This window comes from Arachis hypogaea, chromosome 6 (genome assembly GCF_003086295.3).
Source record: "Arachis hypogaea cultivar Tifrunner chromosome 6, arahy.Tifrunner.gnm2.J5K5, whole genome shotgun sequence".
Classification (NCBI taxonomy): Eukaryota; Viridiplantae; Streptophyta; class Magnoliopsida; order Fabales; family Fabaceae; genus Arachis; species Arachis hypogaea.
Genome location: NC_092041.1, coordinates 65125424 through 65136750, shown reverse-complemented (window position 1 = coordinate 65136750; position 11327 = coordinate 65125424). Strand labels below are relative to the sequence as shown.

Sequence of the window (11327 nt, the reverse complement as noted above, 5' to 3'; positions counted from 1 at the left end):
CTTCTTCTATCCCTTTTCCACTTCTAAGTGTGATGGCCTTGCACTCCCCTTTTGGGTTGGCCATGGTTTTACTTTGAAATGTGTGTGTAGGCATTGGGATTTGCTTGGATAAAAACCTCACTTGTACTTCCAGCTTTGAGATTGCTGTACCTTGGTTCTTCAAATTCGACCTGTATTCTTCTTAGTTGGCATCTATCTTGTTTTTAGCTTGTGCTTGCCTTTCCAAGAGGGTGGAAATGGCCCCTGTGAGCTATGATGATAGCTGTGCTATTGCAGCCTCTAATCTCTCAAAGTTACCCTTAATTTCACACGGTTGTGAGGTTGGGGTTAGTGTGTCTTGATGGTGGTGTGTTTGCTGGTTGGAAGGATATGATGTGTGAGGTGGATTGTGGTAAGGTCTGTTGTTATTTGACTGATGGTTGGAGTTGTGATTCTGGTATTGATTGGCTTGGTATGGTTTATTGTGATCTTGGTTGTGATTTTGTTGGTTTCCCCACCCAAAATTTGGGTGGTTCTTCCATCCTGGGTTATATGTCTTGGAGTTAGGGTCATATGGTGGTCGAGAGTGGTTATGCACATAGTTTGCTTGCTCACATTCAACTTCTGGTTCATTTTCTTCTTGGGGTGGTACTTGAGATTGGACAACTGTAACTTGATTATTTTCCATTTTCCTGGTTAAGGCTGCCAATTGTGCTACAAATGCCTTGTTTTGTGCCAACAGGGCATCCATAGAATTGAGTTTCAGCACCCCCTTCTTTTGGCCTCTTTCTGAAGCATAGAAGTAGTCATTCTCAGCTACAGTTTCAATGACATCTATAGCTTCCTCAATGGTCTTCTTCTTGTTGAGTGAACCCCTGAAGAGTGGTCCACAGCCTTCTTCGATTCATAGGTTAATCCTTCATAGAAAATGTGGAGCTGCACCCACTAATTAAACATATCTGGTGGGCATTTTCTTGTTAGATCTTCGAACCTCTCCCAGGCCTCATAGAGTATTTCACCATCTAGCTGTCTGAAGGTTTGCACCTCAGCTCTTAGCCTGTTGATCCTCTATGGAGGGTAAAATCTCACTAGAAATTTGTTCATAACATCCTCTCATGTGGTTAGGCTCTCCTTGGAGAATGATTCTAACCACTTTGTTGCCTTATATCTGAGCGAAAAAGGGAACAGAAGTAGTTTGTAGGTGTCAGGGTGTACACCATTGGACTTTACATTATCGCATATCCTCAAGAATGTGTTGAGATGTTAGTTTGGATCTTCTTGAGCACCTCCTCCATATGAGCAGTTATTCTGGACTAGTGTGATGAGTTGAGGTTTCAACTCAAAGTTGTTGGCATGGATTGTTGGCTTGAGGATGCTGTTGCCACAGTTTCCTGGATTCGGGTTGATATAGGAGCCTAAGACTCTCCTCTTTTGCCCAACTTGATTTCTAGCTCCTCCTCCGACATCTTCATGCACTTCGTCTTCCATGGTGGTTGTTAGATCTTTTTCTACTGGTTCTTTTCCAACTATACCCTTACCTCTAGCCTCCCTCCTCAATCTAAGGAAGGTTCTCTCAGGTTCACTATCAAAAGAGGATGAAGTCTCTCCTCTTCTACCTGTCATACAGTCAACACACATCAAGAAAAGAGCAAGTGAATGAATCTCCTTAGTTAAAATTAGTGATTAGCTTGAGTGATGCAATTAATCAAACAGTTAGAAGAGTGAAAGTATAAACAATGAATAGCGAAAGAAATCGTAGAAAGACAAGAAAGAAAAACAGAGATTAGAAAGGAATTTAAAGGTTACACTAGGAAATGAATAAGAAAACAATTAAGGAGAAAAAATAAAAATAAAAAATGCTTAATCTAGCTCTCCAATCAGTTTAATCATTGTCAAATTCAAACCAATCCCCGGCAACGGCGTCATAAAACTTGATGGGCGGAATTCACTACCCTTTCCCAATAATATTGATGAATCCACTCTTGGCAAGCGCACCAAAATTATCGTCAAGTATTAACCCACAGTGGAATGGGATCGTATCCACAGAGATTGGTAGATTTGAGCAATTTTAATTAATTGGTGAATTAGTCAAGCTCAACAGAATAAGTTGTAAGTGCAGAATTATAAATGGAAGAAACATAAATGGCAAGATAATAAAAGAAAGCAATAAAATACAGAAATGGAAATAACAGGAATGTAAAGGAGAATGGGATTTTGCAGAATGTAAGTAAAGCTATAAAAGAATAGGAGAGATAAGAATGGGGGAATTCATTGAGATCAGGAGATATTGTCTCTTTGGATTAAATCCAGCACATATGCTCTTCAATCATGCAACTCATTTAACTCTTGGCAATCATGATTGATTGAGCCCCAATCCTTTGGTGACTCAATCTCTCAGATCTTGATCAGTAGCCAATTCCTTGGTCTAATTGCTTATGAAGAGAGATATGCTTGGTCCCTGATTATACCACACATCATCATAGTTCCAAATAGTGGGTGGATTATATGTCACCATATCCAAACACCAAAACCCAGATTCTACTCGAGTGTGAGAAGGGATTTCAAGCATGGTTTCATGTTTACTTTTCCAAGGTTCTCATGAAACCCATTTTGCATTCAATCTCTTTTCCAAGTTAATTGAACACTAAGCATGAAAAACAAAATTTCTTCTAGCAAATCAAAGAGAAGATGAAGAGAAGAAGAAATTCACTATCATTAATCCATAAAGTACGATAGAGCTCCTTCTCTCAATGAGAGGGAATTTAGCTACTCATAGCTCAGAGAGAACGTACAAAAGATGGAAGAGATGAAGTGTGAAAACTAAAAAGTGAAATCCCAAAACTAAACTCTGTGACTTGCTAACCCCTTTTCCAATACTTCCAAGGGTATTTATACTACTTCTAGATCTAGAAAATAAAAGAAAATTACAAAAGTGAAAGGAAAATTACAATTTGGAGGGAAAAGAAACTCAACAAACGTGATATTCCAGCTGGCGTGTGACTGGCGCTTCTTTGGCGTGTCACGCTCCTTCTGTTTCTGATTTGGCGTGCCACGCCTCTCCATTCAAGTGACACGCCGTCCTCTGTTTTACCCCTAGTGTGCTACGCCTTCGAGCCTAAGTGGCACACCCAAGACATTTTAAATGGCCAAGTAACCTGGCGTGCCAAGCCTTCGAGCCAAAGTGGCACGCCCAAGGTCATCTTCCTTATCTTTATGCTTTTGGAAATTTGTACCAGCGTGGCACGCCCAGGGTCTGGTGTGCCATGCCTTTCTTAAAGCTTCACCCCCTTGCCGGCGTGCCACGCCTCGTCATCCAAGTAGCACGCTTAAGTTCATTGGATCCTCTTCTTCCTCTATGGAAAATACTACCCGCGTGCCACGCCATGAGACTGGCATGTCACGCCTTTCATTTGCTTCATCTTCTTGCTGGCGTGCCACGCCTCATCTCTCAAGTGGCACGCTTGAGTTCATTGGCCCTTTAATTCTTCCTCTGGAAAACACTACCAACGTGCCATGCCATGAGACTGGCATGTCACGCCCTTCATTTTCCATGGTCCGAGAGGTTGGCGTGCCACGCCTGGATGTTCAAGTGGCACGCCAAAGTGAGATGATTGAGCTGGCGTGCCACACCTTCGATACCAAGTGGCACTGATAAACCACTATTTTATGGTTTATCTTGTGCTCAATTGAGTGGATTTTATCAACTCTTTACCCACTTATTCTTAATATTTGCATAGTTTTATATTTCCTTCCTGATTTTGTACTATGATTGAAAACGTGCTTCTTTGATCTTATATTTGCTTATTATTAATCCTCTCTTATTACCATTAGATGCCTTGATATGTGTGTTAAGTGATCTCAGAGATTACAGGGCAGGAATGGCTCAGAGGATGGAAAGGAAGCATGCAAAAGTGGAAGGAATACAAGAAGTTAGAGAAATTGCTAAGCTGTCCAACCTGACCTCTTTGCACTCAAACGGCTATAACTTTAGCTACAGAGGTCCAAACGATGCGGTTCTAGTTGCGTTGGAAAGCTAACATCCGGGGCTTCGATTTGATATATAATTTGCCATAGCTGCCCCGACGCCAGGCAACGCGAACGCATGGGTCACGCAGACGCGTGACCTGGCAGGAACACAACCCGCGCGGCCGCGTGAGCCATACGGCCGCGTCACTTTTTCGCGACCTGTACGTACCAGAATACGCTGGGGGCGATTTCTGGGCTGTTTTTAACCCAGTTTGCGGCCCAGAAAACACAGATTAGAGGCTATAAAGTGGGGAAATCCATTCATTCATGAGGAGGCTCTCATAATTCACTTTTCATGTTTTAGATGTAGTTTTTAGAGAGAGAGGTTCTCTCCTCTCTCTTAGCATTAGGATTTAGGATTTCTCTTAGTTTTAGGAGTGGCTCTCAATCCCGGGTTTTTTATTTATTCTATTATTTTATTTCAGTTTGTTAATGTTGGTTTACGAACTTCATGTTAGAATTGATTTATTTTATTAATGCATTTTGAGGTATTTCAGATTTTGATTGTTTTATTCTATTTAAGATTGCTTTCAATTCAATTTTGATTTATTTTTCCCTTTCGGCTTTGGTTAAATAATTGGTGACCCTTGAGTTATCAAACTCATTGTTGATTGAAAATTAGAATTCTTCAAGAATTAATTCAAGTTCCAATAACTCTAGTATTTCCCAAGGAAAGACTAGGACCTGAGGAATCAGAATTAATTCATCCACATAACTTACCTTCATAGTTAAAGGTTAACAAAGTGGGATAAGAATCCAATTCTCTTTACAATTGATAAGGATAACCAGGATAGGACTTCCTGTTTTAGCACCTTGCCAAGAGTTTATTTTATAGTTATTTATTTATTTTATTTCTTCTTATGCAACATACTGCTCCCTAATTTCTAAAACCCCTAATTTACAAACTCATAACCAATAATAAGAACATACCTCCCTGCAATTCCTTGAGAAGACGACCCGAGGTTTGAATACTCGGTTATCAATTTCAAGGGGGTTTGTTACTTGTGACAACCAAAACGTTTGTATGAAAGGACTTTTGAAGGTTTAGAAACTATACTTGCAACGAGGATTTATCCGTAAATTTCTAGACCACGCAAAAGTTCTCTCATCAAAATAACCCAACTTTATTTGGCCTCCTTAGGTACTGGCGTGGCACGCCGCATCACTCAAGTGGCACGCCTTAGTTGGACTTCTTGAGCTGTCATGCCCCGCCTTCGATACCAAGTGGCACGCCCAGCTTTTGCATTATCTCCTTGTTCACTGGCGTGCCACGCCTTGTTACTCAAGTGGCACGTCCATTCAATTGTGGGTCTCATAAGCTTGGCGTGCCACGCCTTGGTCCTCAAGTGGCATGCCCAAGTGAACTCTGGGACTGGCGTGCCACGCCTTCGACACAAAGTGGCACGCCATAGTGATGGTTCTTTTAGTAACGAATTGGCGTGCCACGCCCTGCTTCTGGCGTGCCACGCCCCTTTGATGGTCTTCATTTTTGCTCTCTGGAATGTTGTACCAGCGTGCCACGCCCAGCTTCTGGCGTGCCACGCAAATAAATTTTTGTGGCGTTTGTTCCAAGTGGCACGCCTGCTTCACACGCCCCACTTGTTTTGTTGTTTTCTTTCCCATTGTTGATGTCTTCTCCACCTGAAATCCAGCACAAACTCATTTCAAAGTAATGTACTATGATATTCATCAATTAAGGCATGAATTGCAATGATCAAATGAGATTATGCCTCTTTTATGGTCCTTTTTATGCAAGAAAATGGATAGATGATGTAAGTCATCACACACCTTGGAGGAGGATCTTACTGGCGTTTAAACACCAGTAAGGGTATCATAATGGGCGTTAAACACCTAGTCTGGCATGATTCTGGGCAATTAACGCCAGAAAAGGGCACCAGACTGGTGTTTAACGCCAGAAAAGGACACTAAGCTGGCGTTAAATGCCAGAAAGAGAAGAAAAACTGGCGTTTAACGCCAGGAATGGGCAGCAACCTGGTGTTTAACGCCAGGATTAGCACTCAGAGGGCGTTTACACGCCTGAATGGTGCAGGGATGAGAAATCCTTGACACCTCAGGATATGTGGACCCATAGGATCCCCACCTACGTCAATTCACTCTCTCTCTTCTTCACACATTCCAATAACACCCTTCCCCACATACCCCTCACCAATCACCTCCATTTCTCTTCCCCAATAACCGTCACCAATCACCTCTATCCACTCTTCCCCAAATACCCCACCTACCCCACCATTCAAAATTTAAAAGCTTTCCCTCCCAAATCCAACCCACACACACAGCAACCCCCTCTCTCCACTTCTATATAAACCCCTCATCCCTCCCTCATTTTTACACATCATAAACACTTCGTTACCCTCTTGGCCGAACCATTCTTCACTCTCCTTCTCTTCCATTTCTTCTTCTTCTCCGTCCTTCTTTCTTCCTTTGCTCGAGGATGAGCAAACCTTTTAAGTTTGGTGTGAGCTCCTTCCACACATATCTCCCCGAACCATTGTGAGCCAATTCTTTGGGTTTGTGTTTTTCCGCACCAAACTTAAAAGATTTGCTCGTCCTCGAGTAAAAGAAGAAAGAAGGACGGAGAAGAAAAAGAAGTGGAGGAGATGGAGAGGTGTGAGTGGTTCGGCCAAGGGGCGAAGGAAGTGTGTATGATGTATGAAAATGAAGGAGTAAGGAGGGGTATTTATAGGGTGAGAGAAGGAGTTGGTTCTTGTGTGAGGGTTGGGTTTGGGAGTGAAAGTTTTTGAATTTTGAATGGTGGGGTAGGTGGGGTGTTTGGGTAAGAGTGGGTAGATGTGAGTGGTGAAGAGGTGATAGGGAAGAGAGATGGAGGTGATTAGTGAGGGGTATTTGGGGAAGGGTGGTATGGGGAGGTGTGAAGAGGAGAGAGAGTGAGTTGAGGTAGGTGGGGATCCTGTAGGGTCCACATATCCTGAGGTGTCAAGGATTTCTCATTCCTGAACCATTTTGGCGTGTAAACGCCCTCCTAGTGCCAATACCGGCGTTAAATGCCAGGTTGCTGCCCATTTCTGGCGTTTAACGCCTTCTGGTGTTGAACACCAACTTGGTGCTCTTTTCTGGCGTTAAACGCCAGTCTGGTGCCCTTATCTGGCATTAAATGCCCAGAATGGTGCCAGACTGGGCGTTTAACGCCCATTCTGCTACCCTTACTGGAGTTTACACGCCAGTAAGCTCCTCCTCCAGGGTGTGCTATTTTTAATGCTGTTTTTGAATTTGCTTTGATTTTTGTAGTTTTTATGACTCCACATGATCATCAACCTAAAGAAAACATAAAATAACAATGGAAATTTAACATAGATAAATAAAAATTTGGTTGTCTTCCAATAAGCACTTCTTTAATGTCAATAGCTTGACAGTGAGCTCTCATGGAGCTTCACAGCTATTCAGAGCATGGTTGGAGCCTCCCAACACCAAACTTAGAGTTTGAATGTGGGGGCTTTGGTTGACTCTATATTGAGAGAAGCATTTCATGCTTCTTCTCCATGTGTACAGAAGGAGATCCTTGAGCCTTGAACACAAGGTAGTCCTCATTCACTTGAAGGACTAAATCTCCTCTGTCAACACCAATCACAGCTTTTGTCGGGGCTAGAAAAGGTCTGCCAAGGATGATGAATTCATCCTTATTCTTCCCAGTGTCCAGGATTATGAAGTCAACAGGGATGTAAAGGCTTTCAACCTTCACTAAGACATCCTCTATAAGTCCATATGCCTATTTCCTTGAATTGTCTGCCATCTTCAATGAGATTCTTGCAGCTTGTACCTCAAAAATCCCTAGTTTCTCCATTACAGAGAGTGGCATGAGGTTTACACTTGACCCCAGGTCACACAGAGCCTTCTCAAAGGTCATGGTGCCAATGGTGCAAGGTATTAAGAACCTTCCAGGGTCTGGTTTCTTTTGAGGTATCTTTAGTTGAGCTAAGGTGTTTAGTTCATTAATGAGCAATGGAGGTTCATCCTCCCAAGTCTCATTACCAAATAATTTGGCATTCAGCTTCATGATTTCTCCAAGGTACTTAGCAACTTGCTCTTTAGTAACATCTTCATCCTCTTCAGAGGAAGAATACTCATCAGAGCTCATGAATGGCAGAAGTAGATTCAGTAGAATCTATATGGTCTCTTTTTGAGCCTTAGACTCCCTTGGTTCCCCAGAGAGGAACTCTCTAGTGGTCAGTGAACGTCCCATGGGGTCTTCCTCACTGGGAATCACTGCCTTTCCCTCCTCTACAGGTTCGGCCATGTTGGTCGTGGTTATGGCCTTCCACTCTCTCTTGGGATTTTCTTCTGTATTGCTTGGGAGAGTGCTAGGAGGAGTTTTAGTAACTCTCTTACTCAGCTGACCCACTTGTGCCTCCAATTTTCTAATGGAGGATCTTGTTTCATTCATAAAACTTAGTGTGGTCTTAGATAGATCAGAAATTATAGTTGATAAGCCAGAGCGATTCTGCTCAGAGTTCCCAATCTGTTGCTGAGAAGATGATGGAAAAGCCTTGCTATTGCCAAACCTATTTCTTCCACCATTATTGTTGTTGAAGCTTTGTTGAGGCTTCTATTGATCCTTCCATGAGAAATTTGGGTGATTTCTCCATGAAGAATTATAGGTGTTTCCATAGGGTTCTCCCATGTAATTCACCTCTTTCATTGCAGGATTCTCAGGGTCATAAGCTTCTCCTTCAAAGGAGGCTTCTTTAGCATTGCCAGATGCAACTTGCAATCCAGTCAGATTCTGAGAAATCATATTGACTTCCTGAGTCAATATTTTATTCTGAGCCAATATGGCATTCAGAGTATCAATCTCAAGAACTCTCTTCTTCTGAGTTGTCCCATTGTTCACAGGATTTCTTTCAGAAGTGTACATGAACTGGTTATTTGCAACCATTTCAATGAGTTCCTGAGCTTCTGCAGGCGTTTTCTTCAGATGAATAGATCCACCTGCAGAATGGTCCAATGACATCTTGGATAACTCAGACAGACCATCATAGAAGATACCTATGATGCTCCATTCTGAAAGCATGTCAAAGGGACACCTTTTGATCAAATGCTTGTATCTTTCCCAAGCTTCATAGAAGGATTCACCTTCCTTCTGTTTTAAGGTTTGAACTTCCACTCTAAGCTTACTCATCTTTTGAGGTTGAAAGAATTTAGCTAAGAAGGCATTGACTAACTTTTCCCAAGAGTTCAGGCTATCTCTAGGTTGTGAGTTCAACCATATACTAGCTCTGTCTCTTATAGCAAAAGGGAAATGCATAAGTTTGTAGACCTCGGGATCAACTCCATTGGTCTTAACAGTGTCACAGATTTGCAAAAATTCAGCCAAGAACTGATGAGGATCTTCCAATGGAAGTCCATGAAACTTGCAATTCTATTGCATTAGAGAAACTAATTGAGGCTTAAGCTCAAAGTTGTTTGCTCCAATGGCAGAAATAGAGATGCTTCTCCTATAGAAGTCGGGAGTAGGTGCAGTAAACTCACCAAGCACCTTCCTTGCATTGTTGGCATTGTTGTTATTTTCAGCTGCCATGTCTTCTTCTTTTTCAAAAATTTCTGTTAGGTCGTCTCCGGAGAGTTGTGCTTTAGCTTCTCTTAGCTTCCTCTTCAGAGTCCCTTCAGGTTCGGAATCAGCTTCAACAAGAATGCATTTATCTTTGTTCCTATTCATATGAAACAGAAGAAAACAAAGAAAGTATGGAATCCCTCTATGTCACAGTATAGAGATTCATTGATGTGTTAGAGGAAAAGAAAAATAGAAGGATGAGGTAGATAAAGAAGAATTCAAACATATAAAGAGGGGAGAGTGTTCGAATTATTAAGAGAGGAGGAGTGTTAGTGATTAAATAGAAGGAGATGAGAGAGAGAATTTTTGAAAATTTTAAAATTAATATAATTGGTTAATTAAAAAGATTTTTGAAAAAGTGGTTAGATGGTTTTGAAAAAGATAGGAAATAGTGATTAGTTGAAAAAGATTTGGAAATAATTTTGAAAAGATAAGAAGTTAGAAAAAAATAGTTTGAAATCAAATTAAAAGAAATATGATTGAAAAAATTTGATTTTTAAAAAGATATGATTGAAAAGATATGGTTGAAAAATATTTGATTTTTAAAATTGATGACTTGACTAACAAGAAATTAAAAGATATGATTCTAAAATTCAAATATTGAACCTTTCTTAACAAGAAAGTAACAAAAAATTTCTTTGAATCACAATATTAATTGTTTGCAAGGATTTTCGAAAATATTAAAAGAAAGATGAAAAAGATTTGATTTTGAAAAAGATATGATTGATATGAGAAGATATGAAAAAGATAAGATTTTGAAAAATTAGTTTTTAAAACTTTAAAAATTGAGAAAGATATGATTTGAAAACAAAATTTCCTCCTTGGTATCATCCTGGCGTTAAACGCTATAATGGATACTATTCTGGGCGTTTAACGCCCACTTGGCTACCCCCTTGGGCGTTAAATGCACAGCTAGGTACCCTGGCTGGCATTTAAACGCCAAAATTCCTTCTTCACTGGGCGTTTTGAACGCCCATCTTTTTCTCTGTGATTCCTCTGCTGTATGTTCTGAATCTTCAATTCTTTATATTATTGACTTGAAAAGACATAATTTTAAAAATTTTTTTTGAATTTAGAACGAGGAGAAAGAAAAATAACAAAATGAAACTAATCATGAAAAATTAGAATCAAATAGATAATGCTTGCAAGAACACCTTGAATGTCAATATGAACACCAAGAACACTTTGAAGATCATGATGAACATCAAGAACATATTTTTGAAAATTTTTAAGAAATGAAAGATATGCAAGACACCAAACTTAGAAATTTTCATACTAGAGACACTAACAAGTTGAGAATGCACATGAAAAACAACAAAAGACACAAAACAATAGAATTTAAAGATCAGACAAAGAAAATCATCAAGAACAACTTGAAGATCAATGAAGAACACAATGCATATATTTTCAAAAAAATGTAAGAAAAATAAAGACATGCAATTGACACCAAACATAAAAATTAACACTAGACTCAAACAGGAAACACAAAAATATTTTTGATTTTATGATTTTATAAATTTTTTTGTATTTTTTTTCGAAAATTATTTTGAAAAGAAAATAAGAAACTCAAAATTTTTAATAAGAATTCCATGAATCATGTAATGTTAGTCTAAAGCTTCAGTCTAAAAAGATTAGACAGAGCTAAACAAACATCAACAGGACATTACATACAACAGCCAAATTGATGGGAATCAACTAGCTCTTGTGATGATAAAAGCATCATCTGAAACTCTAG

The 11327-nt window shown here is 40.1% G+C and overlaps 1 non-coding gene across 1 annotated transcript; it reads left to right on the top strand.

The window, feature by feature from the left end:
• The first annotated feature begins 9046 nt into the window (after positions 1–9046).
• On the top strand, positions 9047–9154 carry LOC112699666 (small nucleolar RNA R71). Its single transcript, XR_003152611.1, has one exon. It is a non-coding gene; the product is annotated as a small nucleolar RNA R71 (small nucleolar RNA).
• The last annotated feature ends 2173 nt before the right edge of the window (positions 9155–11327 follow it).